Source organism: Alligator mississippiensis, chromosome 2 (assembly GCF_030867095.1).
Source record: "Alligator mississippiensis isolate rAllMis1 chromosome 2, rAllMis1, whole genome shotgun sequence".
NCBI classification, from domain to species: Eukaryota; Metazoa; Chordata; order Crocodylia; family Alligatoridae; genus Alligator; species Alligator mississippiensis.
Window position 1 is genome coordinate 60,989,712 of NC_081825.1, and position 14,669 is coordinate 61,004,380.

The window sequence follows — 14,669 nt, forward strand, 5'->3', positions numbered from 1 at the left end:
TACTTAGTAGAAAGAATATGTGCTCCATTCTTTGGAAGATACCACACTCCAACTGACTCAATCAGTGTTTGATCTAAATTTTTACTTCAAAATCAGGAAATTGTTCAGTTTAGTAACCAGCATGTTAAGTGCACTTGTTAATTTCACGACTCTCAACTAACCTTTATATTAGCATCCAGGTATTTGGAATTATTGGATTACCTAACACAGTTGATGTTTACCTAACACAGTCTTTCATGACCTGCTGGATATGTTGATCATGTTTTTCTTGGCTTTCAGAGAAGATCAGGATGTGATCCAGGTAGACTAACACATATCAGTCCAGGATGTCCTATAAGATGTTCAAGAAGTGCTGGAAGGTAGTTGGAGCACTGGTGCAATTGAATGGCATTGCCAAGTATTCAAAATGCCCATATCTAGTCTGAAAAAACATCTTCCATTCATCTCTTGGCCAGATGTGTACTAAATTATATGCCCCCTTGAGGTCCAGCCTGGTAAATATATGCACTTGCCCCAGTTTCCCACACCAAAATAGTCACATGTGAAGCCTCCGTTACAGCAGAGGCAATAGGGTTGCCTAGAAGGTATCACAAAGTTTTACAGAAATTGGTCACGTGCACCAACTAGCATGTCTATTCACCGTCTCTTGTTGTTATCGAAATGGCATGGTTGATTCCTCTGGTTGGGAGTGAAAATGCTAATTGTGTTGGAATATCCTGATTTTATCCTTTCTGTTTGGCACATACATCTTCCACTTTAGTGGGTGTCTGGAATTCCCTCAACTTGGCTTGATTGGTCCTGGAAATGGGACTGCTGTGCTATTCCACTTGATTCTAGACCCTCCCAATGCTGCACTCACCTTCTGCTTACAGGAACACATTACGTCCGGAGATAATTATGTCTAAGAGATTTTACTCCTTACTTTCTATATGCTGGCAGGTGGGTGATGTATCTAGGTCTAAAATAAGCAAATGCTTTCATCTACAAAATCAAGCTCAGAACAGTGATTCTAGCCTTGATTATTCCAATCCTAGCTACACGTGATGATACACAAATTTCTATTTGGCAATTAAATCTGCTAATGGAATGTACCTAAAGCTAAATACGTAATTACCGTTACCACATCTCACCACCCCGTTGCTACAAACATGGCCCAGGGACTTTATAAAATCAGTTTGTACTTAGGTGTGGCTGGCTGTAGATGAACTGGGCAAGACAGTATGCATGTCAAAGTGTTCACAGCCATTTTAAACAATTTGGTTAATTAGGTTTTAAGAGTATTTTTAAATACTCACTGATTGAAGTTCTCATATAGAAGAATCTATATATAATCCTTGGATTTACTAGGGCATTCTGCTTTATATGATGATGATTTGGTCTTATTCATGCCTTTATCACCTTTCACATTGCTGCAGTCCAGCTGATATATGTGAAGCTGTCATTATTTAGGAAACTCCAGCTAGTTCAGAAAGTTTCAGTAGATCTCTAAGTTTGTCAAACTTTTCCTTAGCTTTATATGATATCTTACTTGTGACTTTCTAATGAAGTTCTTTATTCTTACGTTCAAGGCCCTCCATGGCCTTGGCCAAGGTTATGTGCAAGGTATGCCTAAAGTTCCAGGATGAAAATCATAGATGAGAATTTTATTCTTCTGGCACATTGGCTCTCTCCACAGCAAGGGTACAGCTTAGCTGTAAAAGACAGATCTTTCTCAGGAAATGTTATGAGATTTAGGATGGAACTACCTCAGGAATTGATAAGCGTTTACTCCAAGTGCAAGGCAAACCTGTATTTTTCTAAACATACATAAATATTATTTTAAAGAGCAAAGAAAATCACCAGAAAAGAGGGGAAAGCAAAATAGCATTCCACTATACATGCTTTTCTCCTTAAGGAGAATGTCAAAGAACCAAGTATATGACAGGTATTAGAGCCTGGTTGCCTACTGAAAGGCACTGATACTATGCAAATATAATATAAGAATAGAAGAGAATATGAGGTTACTATTTGAGCCATTGATACTTCTGATATTTGATATTCACAAAAAGACCAGAAGTATAGTGGTGGCATCATGAAAGTGTCCAGATTCATCTGTACCTAGACAGCTAGCTTTTGAGAAAATTAGTACTGACAGGCTATGTGCAATGGAGTCTTCAGTTTTCTATCTCTCTAAAGGGTGAAAGTAAACAATACTAGCTCCCATTCAAAGGGCTATGTTTAATAGTGGTTTTAGACTTCGCAACAGCAGAGATCTACTTGACACAAGAAAGTTTCAAAGTCATATGAAACCTATTGCCTCCAATTTCATCCCAGGATATTGGTAGGAGCTTGTCTCAGACTTGTAGGACACATGGCTTTCTACATGTGTAAGTTTATTTTAATTGGGTGAAAAGGTGGTTGAAACCTGTGTAGCAGCCAAGCAGATGTCACCAAAACGTAAGTATATGCTTCTCCAAAATGCCTGGCATTATTTAAAGGAAGGACCTTTTGAAAGTCTACAAGGGAATATCATTCTCCTCCTCAATACCTTTGAAGAAGTTGATGATAAATGTCTTCAATTTGGGATAGGAAGTCCATTTGGATGGCCTCTAAACACAAGGTATGAGGGCTGCTCAGGAAATATAATTTATTTACTTTGTCCTAGAGAAATGTACATTCTGTTTTCCTTCCCCTTCTGATAGGACTGACTTAAGTCATAATGGACAATACTACAGTCAACAAGGGTAAGCAAGATCCAGAGCCCGTCAAGAAGCTATCTGCCTATGGGACATCTCTATTCCATGCATCTATCAGGGTCATAGGACTTGCTGATTTCATAGACATTAGGGCTGGAAGGGACCTCGGAAGATCATCGAGTCCAGCCCTCTGCCCCAGGGGCAGGAATTCAGCAGGGATCATAGGATCCCAGCAAGATAAACATCCAAATTTCTCTTGAAGGTGTTCAAAGTAGGTGCTTGAACCACCTCTGGCAGCAGTCTATTCCAGACCTTGGGGGTTTGGACTGTAAAGAAGTTCTTTCTTATGTCCAGCCTGAAATGGTCCTGGAGTTTGACCTTGTCATCCCCTGGGGCGCTCTGGTGAACAGACATTCCCCCAGATCCTGGTGAGCACCCCTGATAAACTTATAGGCGGCCACCAGATCACCCCTTAGCCTGCACTTTTCCAAGCTGAAGAGTCCCATAGCGCTCAGCCTCTCATCATAAGGTCTGTTTTCCTGACCTCTGATCATGCATGTGGCTCTCCTCTGGACTCTGTCAAGCTTCTCCACATCCTTTTTGAATTGTGGAGCCCAAAACTGGATGCAGTACTCCAGCTGCGGCCTCATCAAGGCCGAGTACAACAGGAGAAAGACGTCCTGGGATTTGCTTGAGAAGCATCTATGGATGCAAGCCAGCGTTTTGCTCACTTTACTAACCACAGCATGACACTGAAGGCTCATGTTCATCTTGTGGTCAATCATGACCCCCAACTCTTTCTTCCATAGTGCTAGCCAACATAGCACTGCCGAGCCTATAAGGATGCTGCAGGGTTTTTTTCCCAAGGTGGAGAAACTTGCATTTATCGGCGTTGAACACCATCAGGTTCTCGTCCGCCCATTTCCTGAGCCTGTCAAGGTCAGCCTTGATTGTCCTGTCCTCAGCTGTGGATGCTTTACCCCAGAGTTTGGTATCATCCCATTTGGGTCATGGAGGAGGCACACCATACTGCAGGAGCAACAGCTGTAGCATTTTTTTAACTGCTTAAAATAGGCTAAAAACCTGCTCCCAACTCCCAGTGATGGTAACAGCAGGTGGATTTTTCTTCCCTGAGCCTGCTCCTAGGCTGGTGGTGAGGTAGACTGGGAACCCACCTGTGGGAACCCACCCGTGGATGACACTGCCACAGTCCCTTGATGAATCTGGCTACCTATGCAGCCTGGGGCAGGAGCAGCTCTAGAGCTCCCACGTCCCTAAGGCCAGCAGGGGACAATGGCAGTGAAGAGCATGGTGGAGGGGGAGTGGAAAGGGAATGGGTGTGCAGCTGCTGAGCACTGAGGGAAAGGGAGGGGAATTCTTACCTGCTTGGAGACTTAAAAATTAAAAATGTCCCTTGCTGCTGCTCCTGCAGAGTGATCTAAACATGGTGAAGGAGGATGCGGGGGAAGTTGCAACTACACTACCATTCCCCCTCTAGATCTTCCTCTGGGATCATCTACCCAGAAACCTTTGTTTTGTTAGGTATTTCCTACTTACTCTGTTGATAGCCAAGGATTACCTAGCAGCCATTTCAGTTTTCAACTTCCCAATCCAGGAGTGCACCTCTTGCATAGTTCCATGTGGCTAGATTCCCAGCAAGGATTCATAGATGCTAGGGTCAGAAGGGACCTCAACAGATCATCGAGTCCGAGCCCCTGCCTAGGCAGGACAGAGTGCTGGGGTCAGATCACCCCAGCCAGATGCCTATCCAGCCTTCTCTTAAAGACCCCCAAGGTAGGGGAGAGTACCACCTCCCTTGGAAGCCCATTCCAAATTTTGGCCACACTTACCGTGAAGTTTTTCCTGATATCTAGCCTAAATCTGTTCTCTGTCACTTTGTAACCATTGTTCCCTGTTACCCCAAGAGGTGCCCTGGTGAAAAGAGCATCTCCAATCCTTTGTTGTGTTCCCCTAATGAATTTGTAGGCAGCCACAAGATCTCCTCTCAATCTTCTCTTGCAGAGTTTGAAGAAGTCCAGGTCTCTCAGTCTCTCCTCATAGGGCTTGTCCTGTAAACCCCTAACCATACAAGTGGCCCTCCTCTGGACCCTCTCGAGTCTATCAAAATCCTTCTTGAAGTATGGCGCCCGAAACTGGATACAGTACTCCAATTGCGGTTTGACCAATGCCGCATAGAGGGGAAGTATCACTTCTTTGGTTCTATTTGTCATGCATCTGCTGATGCATGATAAAGTGTGGTTTGCTTTGCTGTTGATTTTGTCACACCGATGATTCATGTTCATCTTGGAGTCCGCTATGACTCTGAGATCCCTTTCCACTTCTGTGCTGCTAAGAGTCATTTCCCAGCCAGTAAGTGTGCTGGATATTTTTGTGCCCCAGGTGCAGCACTCTGCATTTGTCCTTGTTGTACTGTATCCTGTTGTGTACTGCCCACTTTTCTAACCTGTCCAGGTCTGCCTGCAATCATTCCCTACCCTCCAGAGTGTGCACTTCACCCCACAATTTAGTATCGTCTGCAAACTTGGACAGAGTACACCTCACACCCACATCCAAGTCACTGATGAAGATATTGAAGAGTACAGGTCCAAGGACCGAACCCTGCAGAACCCCACTACCCACATCCTTCCAGGTCAATACCAACACATCTACTACCACTCTCTGGGTGCGACTGCTAAGCCAATTTGCCACCCACTGGACTGTATAGACATTTATGTCACAGCCTCTTAATTTATTTATGAGAATGGGATAAGTTACCATATCAAAGGCCTTGCTAAAATCCAAGAAAACAACATCCACCTCTACTCCTGCATCTAAGCTTTTTGTGACCCTTTCATAAAACAAAACCAGATTGGTCAGGCATGATCTGCCTGCTATGCATCCATGCTGGTTGCCCTGCTGCATTATTTTTTCCCTCTGGACTCCCACAGATATGATCGTTCATAATCTTTTTAAAGACCTTTCCAAGGATGGAGGTGAGACTGACTGTCCTAAAATTACTCGGATCCTCCTTCCCCCTCTTCTTGAAATAGGGACCACATTCCTTTTCCAGTGCTCCAGGACCAGACCCGAGCACTACAAGTGCTCAAACAGCTGTGCCAGTGGTTCTGCTATGACACTGGCCAATTCCTTCAGTACTTTTGGATCCAGCTCATTTGGGCCTGCTGCCTTAAACACATCCAGTCCATCCAAGTGACTCTGCACCAAGTCAGTGTCAACAGTTGGTGGGCTGGTGTGCATCTGATGCCCGTCTAAGAACCCATTAAGAGACTTATCTTGACCCCTGTTCAAGAACACTGAGGCAAAAAACTAATTGAATAGCTCAGCCTTGTCCCCGCTGTCTGTCACTAATTGCTCCTTCTTGTTCAGTAGGGGTCCTATGCTGCCCTGTGCCTTCCTTTTACTCCCTACATACCTAAAAAAAAAAATACTTTTTGTTGTCTTTAATTTGTGTTGCCAGCCTCAGCTCTGTAGTTGTTTTGGCCTTTCTAACTGCCTCTCTAAGGATATGTATCTTCAGAGAACCTTCTCCTCGGGATCCAAATATGACAATGTCAAAGTTAATGGTTCCATTATTTGAACCATTAACTATGTTTCCTGTTTATTCATTCCATCAAAAGAGCCTTTCTGATCACCATAGCATTTGTTAGAAGGATAGGAGAGTTAAAAGCACCAAAAGCAGGGCTTCCCCATATAATTTTACATACAGATAGGGTGTCCATCAGATCTTATCCAAAATGTATACCAAAGGTAGTCTTAGATATTGGTCTAAACCAAATGATATACCTACCAGCATTTTCCCCCAAAACACATTCAAACAAAAGTGAAGCTAAGATTCATAACCTAAATTCATTTGAGTGGTTTCTGTCTCTGAGTTGATACATTTAAGACAGAGAGGGTATCTCCCAGATTGTTTATATCTTATGAGGATTGAGTAGAAGGTAATGTCAAGATTTCACTTGGATGTCTTATTGTCCCAGGGGCTATGAATCAGCCAAAATAGACCCACTTAAAAGAGTGAGTGCTCATTCTAAAAAAGCACAAGTGGATTCTGTACTTCTCTAAGTATCTGGAATTCTGTACACACATTTACCCAGGACTACTCTGTAACGGAGTCAATTATATGCATTTTGATACCGCAGTCCTATGATCATTTTTGGGTAGCCTTGATCACAGAAGGTTGGTCTTATAAGCTGTCATCAGTGAAATGTGGAAGAAAAACAGTCACATACCTTCCAATAACTGTTTTTGTTTTGTTTTAGTAACTCCCCAATCCATTTCCCTTATTGCTAGAGAGCTTGATAACCCCTAAGTTGAGTTTTGAAAAAGGAAATAAGCCATTTGGGTTGACTTGCCATTTATTTTCTTGCATGGGGAAGGCAATGGCTTGCAATGCACTTACATGGCCCCAACAGATATTGCTAGCAAAAAGAATCCAAACTTGAATGTGTTGGGAGCATGGTTTCTATTAGAGGAATTCATATATGGACAAAATATCCCAGAGAATCATACCTTAAAAGATAAGTAACCATTTCTCTTCCTTTTTTCTGTATAACTTGTGCTTTGTTTGCCTCAAATAGTTTCTTCCTTGAACCACTCAGATCCCAGGGCTCATCTGACCTACACACCCTCTGTCACTAGTAAGGCTGGCAAAGATCTATCTGCATAGCACTCTAGGCATATGTATGTAACATGCTGACATCTTCCCAAATAACTTAAGGTAAGCCAACAACAGCCCTCCTGTCAGCATAGCTGTCTTGATACCAAAGCTTTTTCCAGGATAACTATGTCAGGTGAGAGTATGATTTGTGTATACCCCTAGTCAACCTAGTTATGACACAGAACTTTGTAGTGCAGATCTGGCTGTACTACCTAAATGGCATTGGGGCTCTAATTATAAAAGAGATCAAATTTTACAGAAAGCTGTGTATGCTGCTGTAGTTCAGATAGTGAAAGAGGTTAAATATACCCTGTACTTATTCATGCATTGCATATCTCAGATATTGATAAATAAGTATACTTATTCTTTATTGTTGAAGGAAAAGATGCACTCAGTTCTGGCACTGGGGTCCCCTCCCTTTTCATCCCCTCAGACTGAAGAAGCCATCATGGGGAAAATTCAGTTCTGCTTTTGAAGCTCTGTGCTTAAGTAACTCTTAGTCACCTTCTGGAGCTGGCACAAGTGTAATTTGGTGGGCATCAGGAGCTGCTCAAACATACTTGGAAGCTATTTTTGGCTTTATCTGTTAAACTCAAGATGTCTCTACTGAGCATGGGTGAACTGTAGTGTTTTATAACTTGACTAAATTTTACAGCTTTCACAGGAATGGTAAAAGACACATTCCAGTTTGACACAAAGCCACCCCCACCAGATTTGAAGATTCTGTTCTCAAAGAACGGGGGTGTTAGTCCCATTCCAAAGAAAGATCATGGTAATAGTGGACAGCACTATGCAACTGTCTCTGGCTTCATTCTCTGAAATGGCTGCAATGTGTTGGCTAAAATATTCCGTTAGAAAGTAATCTGAGGCAGACATCTGTGATAAACATTTTTAGCCCTAACAGTTAGCTGTAGCAAAGATAAAATAAAGTAAGAATAGGGTCTTGTAATGAGAAGTATTGGATAACTGCTACCAGTCCTGCCTGTACGCAGGGGTGTGTGTGTGTGTGTGTGTGTGTGTGTGTGTGTGTGTGTGTGTGTGTGGCTCTGCATGTAAGTTGCCTAATATTTCCATTATAAAAGATTTTTGCTAGCCTTTTTTGAGAAACCCTAGTATCTTTAATTTCTGCAGCAGACTGAAAGTTGGCAGAGAAAAAGCCTGTGGATTAAGTAGTGTTTTTTCTTTGTCATATGAAATTCCATTCGGTTTGAATTCAATTACACGCTATTAAAATTATTATTATTACCTTTTATTTTGTTTCTTTTCCTCAGAAAATAATTGTCACTGTGCCATAATAATAATGGAATAGAATATTCTAAAAAATTAAGTTTATATTCCTGCCACAACAGAAGCAAACATTGCATTGGGTATTCTTGGGAGCTGCCAAAGTATCTGTTGTGTAATGAGGGTGGGTGGAGGCAGCAGGCCTGAATCTCATTCTCCATCCCACCTGAATCAATCTCTGAATGCAGTATGTGATGCTGTCATTCCATTCCTTCCTGACAACCTTTGTCTGGTCTTGTATTTGAAGTGGAGAAATTGGTGCTTGACAGCTCTGCTTTAAGCAATACAACTGTCAACCCATAGGCCATATGTGGCCCACAAGGGGTAAAGTTGCGGCCCCTGGTCTCCTGTCCAGTCGCTGCTCCCCTCCTCACTCTGGCTGGAGTCTCTGTTCCTCCTTTTTCCAGGTTACAAGTCCTTCCCATCACCCAAGGGGACAGGGCAGACCACTGCAGCATGGGTTGCTGAGAGTGAGCATGTAGGCACATAGTGCTGTAGTGATGGGGGCTCCTATGCAGTGTGTGGCTTCTGAGGCCAGTGGTATGCCCTGGTATTGCCCATGAGCATATGCACCGTGCTGGTGTAGCTCACTGAGTGTTTGGCCAGGGCCACTGAAGTTGGGCAGTTCTGGCTTTAAGTATAGGGTCAAGTTGTGTATGATGGAGGAATTATTATAGTTGCATGCAACAACTAGTTTTTTCCTTAAAAAATCCTTAAAAATTGCATACTAAGAACAAGTTTAAAAAAGGTGTGTGAGATGCAATCAAACACTTAAAGGTTTAGATGTGCCAGATTTATGCTTAGCCATTGAACCTTAATCCAAGCTCTATGTGCATGTAGGGTATATTGACTTTAATTACATCATCATATTTTTTAATACTCCTGTAAGTGTAAAATGTATATATATAATTTACCTCAATTGAGCAAAAGAATTTTGGGCTGAAGGTCAGTGAACATATTTAATTTGATGCATATTAGGTTAGTGATTCTCAACCTATAGTCTCTAGTTCAGTTGCTTGTTACCTAGTTTGCTAACATAAATTCTGGCATCTTCCATAGGTATCCAGGTTCTTTAGTACAAAGAAAAGTCTGAAGACCCTATAAACATGGAAGGGAAAAGAAAAAGGGATGTTCTAGTGATCTCTAGAGATCTCGGGCACAGTGAGTAATTACTAGCGGGCCTTGATCTGAGAGACACCAATGCGATAAGGTTGTCTTGGGGAGCAAGAAGGAAATGAGACAACTAGGTAGCATATTGCAGGAAGTAAGAAAGGAGACTCATGTCTAAGTCAGAGGTCAAACTCATCTGGCCCTGTAGGTGATGATGGCGCAGGGCTGGTTCTCAGGCTGGATTGGACCCAGAGACCCTCTCCCCTCCCCGCTTCTCCAGCATACTTGATCCAGTGTCCAGTCCAGTTGGTCTGGATTCCAGACTGTAGCTGTGAGCATGGAGCATGGATCCCAGACTGGCTGGAGCGGATATCACACTGCACACGGTGCCTGCTCCAGCCAGACTGCACAACACATGGTGCCTGCTCTTAGAAATATGCAGCACAGGGCACCTGCTCCAGCCCATCTGGGACCCATGCTACAGGTGGTGCCTGCAAGCAGCATGTGCATGGTAAGTCCTAAACTGGCTGAAGCAGGCATCATGTATGGTACGATGTGTGGTGTAGTCCAGCCAGAGCTGGCAGTAGTGTAGTGGGACAACTGCTCTAGCCAATCTGGGATTTGCACTACACACCCCTAGCCAGACATGTGATGTACATGCTGCCTGCTCAGGGATCTTTGCCACATGCACCTGCCCCTGTGGTGCAGTCCTGAGCTGGTCTGGTGCATGTTGGTGCCCATGGGGGTCTGCTTAGACCCAGGGGTAGCACTGAGGGCTGGAGAACAGGGCTCTGTGGAGTTGATGTGGCCTGTGGGCTATATGTTTGACAGCCTTGGTCTAAGTAATATGTCCAGGAAAGTATGTGCAACAGCATAAGAGAGGGATAAAATATCAGAGAAACACATGTATGCAGAAGAGTAAAAGGGTCAGGATGATGTGGAGAGAAGAAATTGGACAGAAGAGAAAAGGAAAACATAAACTGGCTACCTTCTTCAGACAAGGCAAAATCACATTTAAGGTGCTAAGTGTCTGTAAGTAACTTCTTGCTACTATTTTTCCATCTCAGAAGTTGCTGAATATTCTACAGAATATTGTGTTTGATCATGAATCAGAAGGGAAGTGGTCTGTGTAACTAGTAAAGAGAGGGGAAGTTACTTTTGTGATTAGGAGAGGAGGTGATCTTTGAGATGCTTTTTATTAAAGTGGGATCCATACTGAGGAGTCTGAGAATTCTTGTTTTAGGTGTAAACTGTTTTCTCAAGGAGAGGATAGAAGCCCATAATTTGGCACACAATAGACAGTATTGCATGAAATAGGTTACATGAAACAAGAAGTCAGAAGAGAGGCTAATTTATTTGCTTTTATGTATCTGTTTCTTTCTTAAACCTGATAGAGGGCACATTATGTCTGAAACCTTGTTTTACCTCTCTCCAAACTATACAGTTGGTCCAATAATAGATATTACAAAAACCCTTGCTTCCCATGTTTCCTGGACTGCAGTGGTTACCTACTAACCCCATTATTTGTGTCTCTTAATGTTGCTATATCCAAGGAAAGGGATCTATTTTACTTTAATGTTGTGTTAATATATGTGCATCAATGTAACTAATTACTCTAATCGATTTATACTTGTGCAGAAAGTTTCTGACGCATTTAAGTTATTTCTGAATTAGGTAAAAATGAATAACCTTCACTTATTGTGAGAGAGGCTATAAATCTGTGTCTTCTTGAAATTTTGATGAGTTTCTCTTTGAAAGCATTATATCTATTTGTTTTGCTTGTCTGTAGCATGGGCCCTGGCAAATGGTACAGTTTAGATGCGATTAACCTGTTAGTAACCCTGCCACACGATCATGGAATTAATAGCACGACAAAATGGGAAGGCAGCCACAAAAGCATTCAGAAAAAGATATGTAACATTTCTGTGGCTGGTTTCCATTGCACCTTAAATTGAAGTTATAGTAGGATAATCAGAGCTGGCTCAAAACTTCATTGCAGCCCTAGGACTGCACTGGAGTCAGTTCAAGACTCTGGTGCAGTCCTGGGGCTGGCAGCAATAGTCAGCTGATGGTCCCAAATCCAGGACTGCACTGGAGCGGTTCCAGACTCCTGTCCAATCCCAACGCTTGGGATTAACAATCAGCTGATTTTTCTCAGACCTAGACCCAGGATTTCACTGGAGTCTGGAACTGGCTCTGGTGTGGTCCCAGGGCTGGGTCTACTGATTGTCCCACCCCTAGAACCACATCAGAGTCTAGAACTGTCTGCAGTATGGTCCCAGGGCTGAGACCTATAATTGTGTGTCCCAGCCCCGGGATTGCATGAGAGTCTTCAGCCAGCTCTGGTGCAACCTCTGGGACTGCACAGGAGTATTGAACAGCCCCAGTGCAATTCTGGGCTGGACTGATGATCAGTTGATTGTCGGCCCCTGCCCTGGGACCACTTGGGTTCAGCAAGTTTGCAGGCATTCAGCTTTCAATTTGCCAGTGCAGAGGGAGCCTGGTACTGTAGTTATTTTCACATACAGTGCTTTGTATATAGAACCATAAAAGGAGGGCTAGAAGGGACCACAGGAAGTCATCTAGTCCTTTCTACTGCTCTACTTCTGTTCCCTGCTGCTTCTGTTCTGTTTCCCCTCCCATCTGCTTCATTCCACACATAAGCTGCCCTTACCATTTGTGGCACACAGGTCACACGTTGGCCAGCCCTGCTGCAGGGTATTTAACTGTGCATTTTTTTCCTTTACAACTGCTGAGTGATGGTTCAGGAATGCCATGATAGTGGACTGATGGCAAATTGAGGAAATTATAAATGAGATTGTCAATACTTTGTCTATACAATTTAATTCTATTGACTAATGGCACCAATCTTTTCTTGAATGCAAACCCCAAAATTAATTGAAGCATCAGTATTTTGTGTTCTTTTGAGTTTGTATTTTTAATTTGGGAATTTTTACTGTTTTTTCTTTTACTATTTGTTACTAAATATAAAATATCAGCAGAAGCTTTTGAGATATATTACTGACTTTTTTCCTTTAAAGAGGTACTAAGAAAAGGCATAGCTAGCACAAACGGCAGGTATACAGATGATTTTGAATGTTCTGAACATAAGAAGAGATGCAGGTTACAGTCCTGTGGCTGTAAAACTGTAACCCCTGTTTTCTACCTGCTTGAGTAAAAGCAGTTTAGCAAATGGGGGTCTTCATTGCTTTTTCTTTGCATCCCCATGCCTTTAAGTTGTGCTTTTGCACCACCTAGTGGACTAATGATTTTTCTTACTGTGATTGTGATACTAATGGAAGCAAATATTATTTGATAGAAATCATGGGCTCATCTAACAAGCAGAGTAGGTGACTTACTGGCTAACCCAACGATTCTCAACCAGGGGGTGAGGTAATCTGAGGTGCTACCAAATCAATTGAAGGGCACCAAGAGGTGTGAGGCAATAAGCACAGGTGTTATGAGATAAGCAGTTAAGTTGTCCTTGCCTGCTAGATCCCTGCTGCTGGACCCCTCTGCAAGGAGGTAAGCACTATAATATACACATTTTTTTTTTTAATTGGGTGCCACTCAACTCACAAAAGTTATGGAGTGGTGCCTTAAGTCTGAGGATGCTTCAATTCCAAAAAGGTTGAGAATCGCTGGACTAACCCATCTATTCTTAAAGCTCATCCATCACTTAGCTAGAGAGAGAAACTCAGCTGAATAACTTTCCAGAAGTCTCTTCATGCCTCAGCAATAGAGAGAACAATAATTAGTGATCTTAGTTTCCATTCTCTGTGAGGCTGTAAAACTAATCCTTGTCAATTGGGGTCTATTTTGGGGGCCATGGTTAAAGCTACCATCAATCCTACTGGATTTTTTTGTGCCCCACCTCACAAATGCTATTGCCTAAATGAAGAACAATTGTACTGTGCCAACCTGGAAAACCTGTGCCTGGCATTTATATCTTGCTTGATACAATTAAATTATGCTCCTAGTCTATATTTTAGCACTAAACATGTTGTGATTATCTTCTTAGGCTGTGTCTACATGGTAAATTTACCATGCCTGGAGGCAGTGCCCTCAGACACACTGGGCTGTTCTGGCTAGCTTACCCAGAAGCAATTTAGCCATGTCCACAGGGTGCTTCCACCTGGCTCGCTGACAATACTGAGTTCTAGGGCCAGTTACCTCTGCGCAAGCCAATTAATGTGCCTATGGAGCTGGATGAATGACCTATGCTACTTCTGGTTTAGGACACAGCCTTCCTGGAGTAATGCAGCAGGCTTGATGGCACAACTGCTGGGCACAGTAGTTTACCATGTAGATTTGGCCCTAGTTGCATGTGCTTCACACTACCTAAATTGTGAAGCATCTAAACTTGACAGTGGTGCAAATACCAGATATGAGACTTGTATCCACCCTATTTCTGACTCTCAAGTATTCTGGGATTCTGGTGCATTGTTTTTTGTTTCTTTCTCATTTGCCAGGAATAACATTCTGATGATTTTTCCTGGCCAGTGGTAAGAGAATGGGGATGGACATGCTTTATGATCAATCTTTTTAGAACATTGCAGATCAGAGAACTGTTTTTAGTATGTATTTATTAACATTTATTTTGAATACATATAGCTAAATTTGCTGATTTAGTGTGTGTTTATGGTGTTTTATAGAGATATGTGGTTTTTTCCACCCTCTGTTTTAGAGGTGAAAGAGGCCACAGTATATTGAATATACCACAGTAAATGGACTTCAAAACTGGATGAGTAGTAGCTTTCTATATAGTAAGGTTAACTATAAAGTTTGAGGAATGGAGCTCATAATTAGTTAGGTCCAGTGGGATACAGATTGCAAAATATTTTTTGTAGTTTTCCTGTATCAGGCTAGGTTGGGGTCCAATATTCTTTTTTTTCTTTGTTGTCTTTTAGATGAAATAGTAG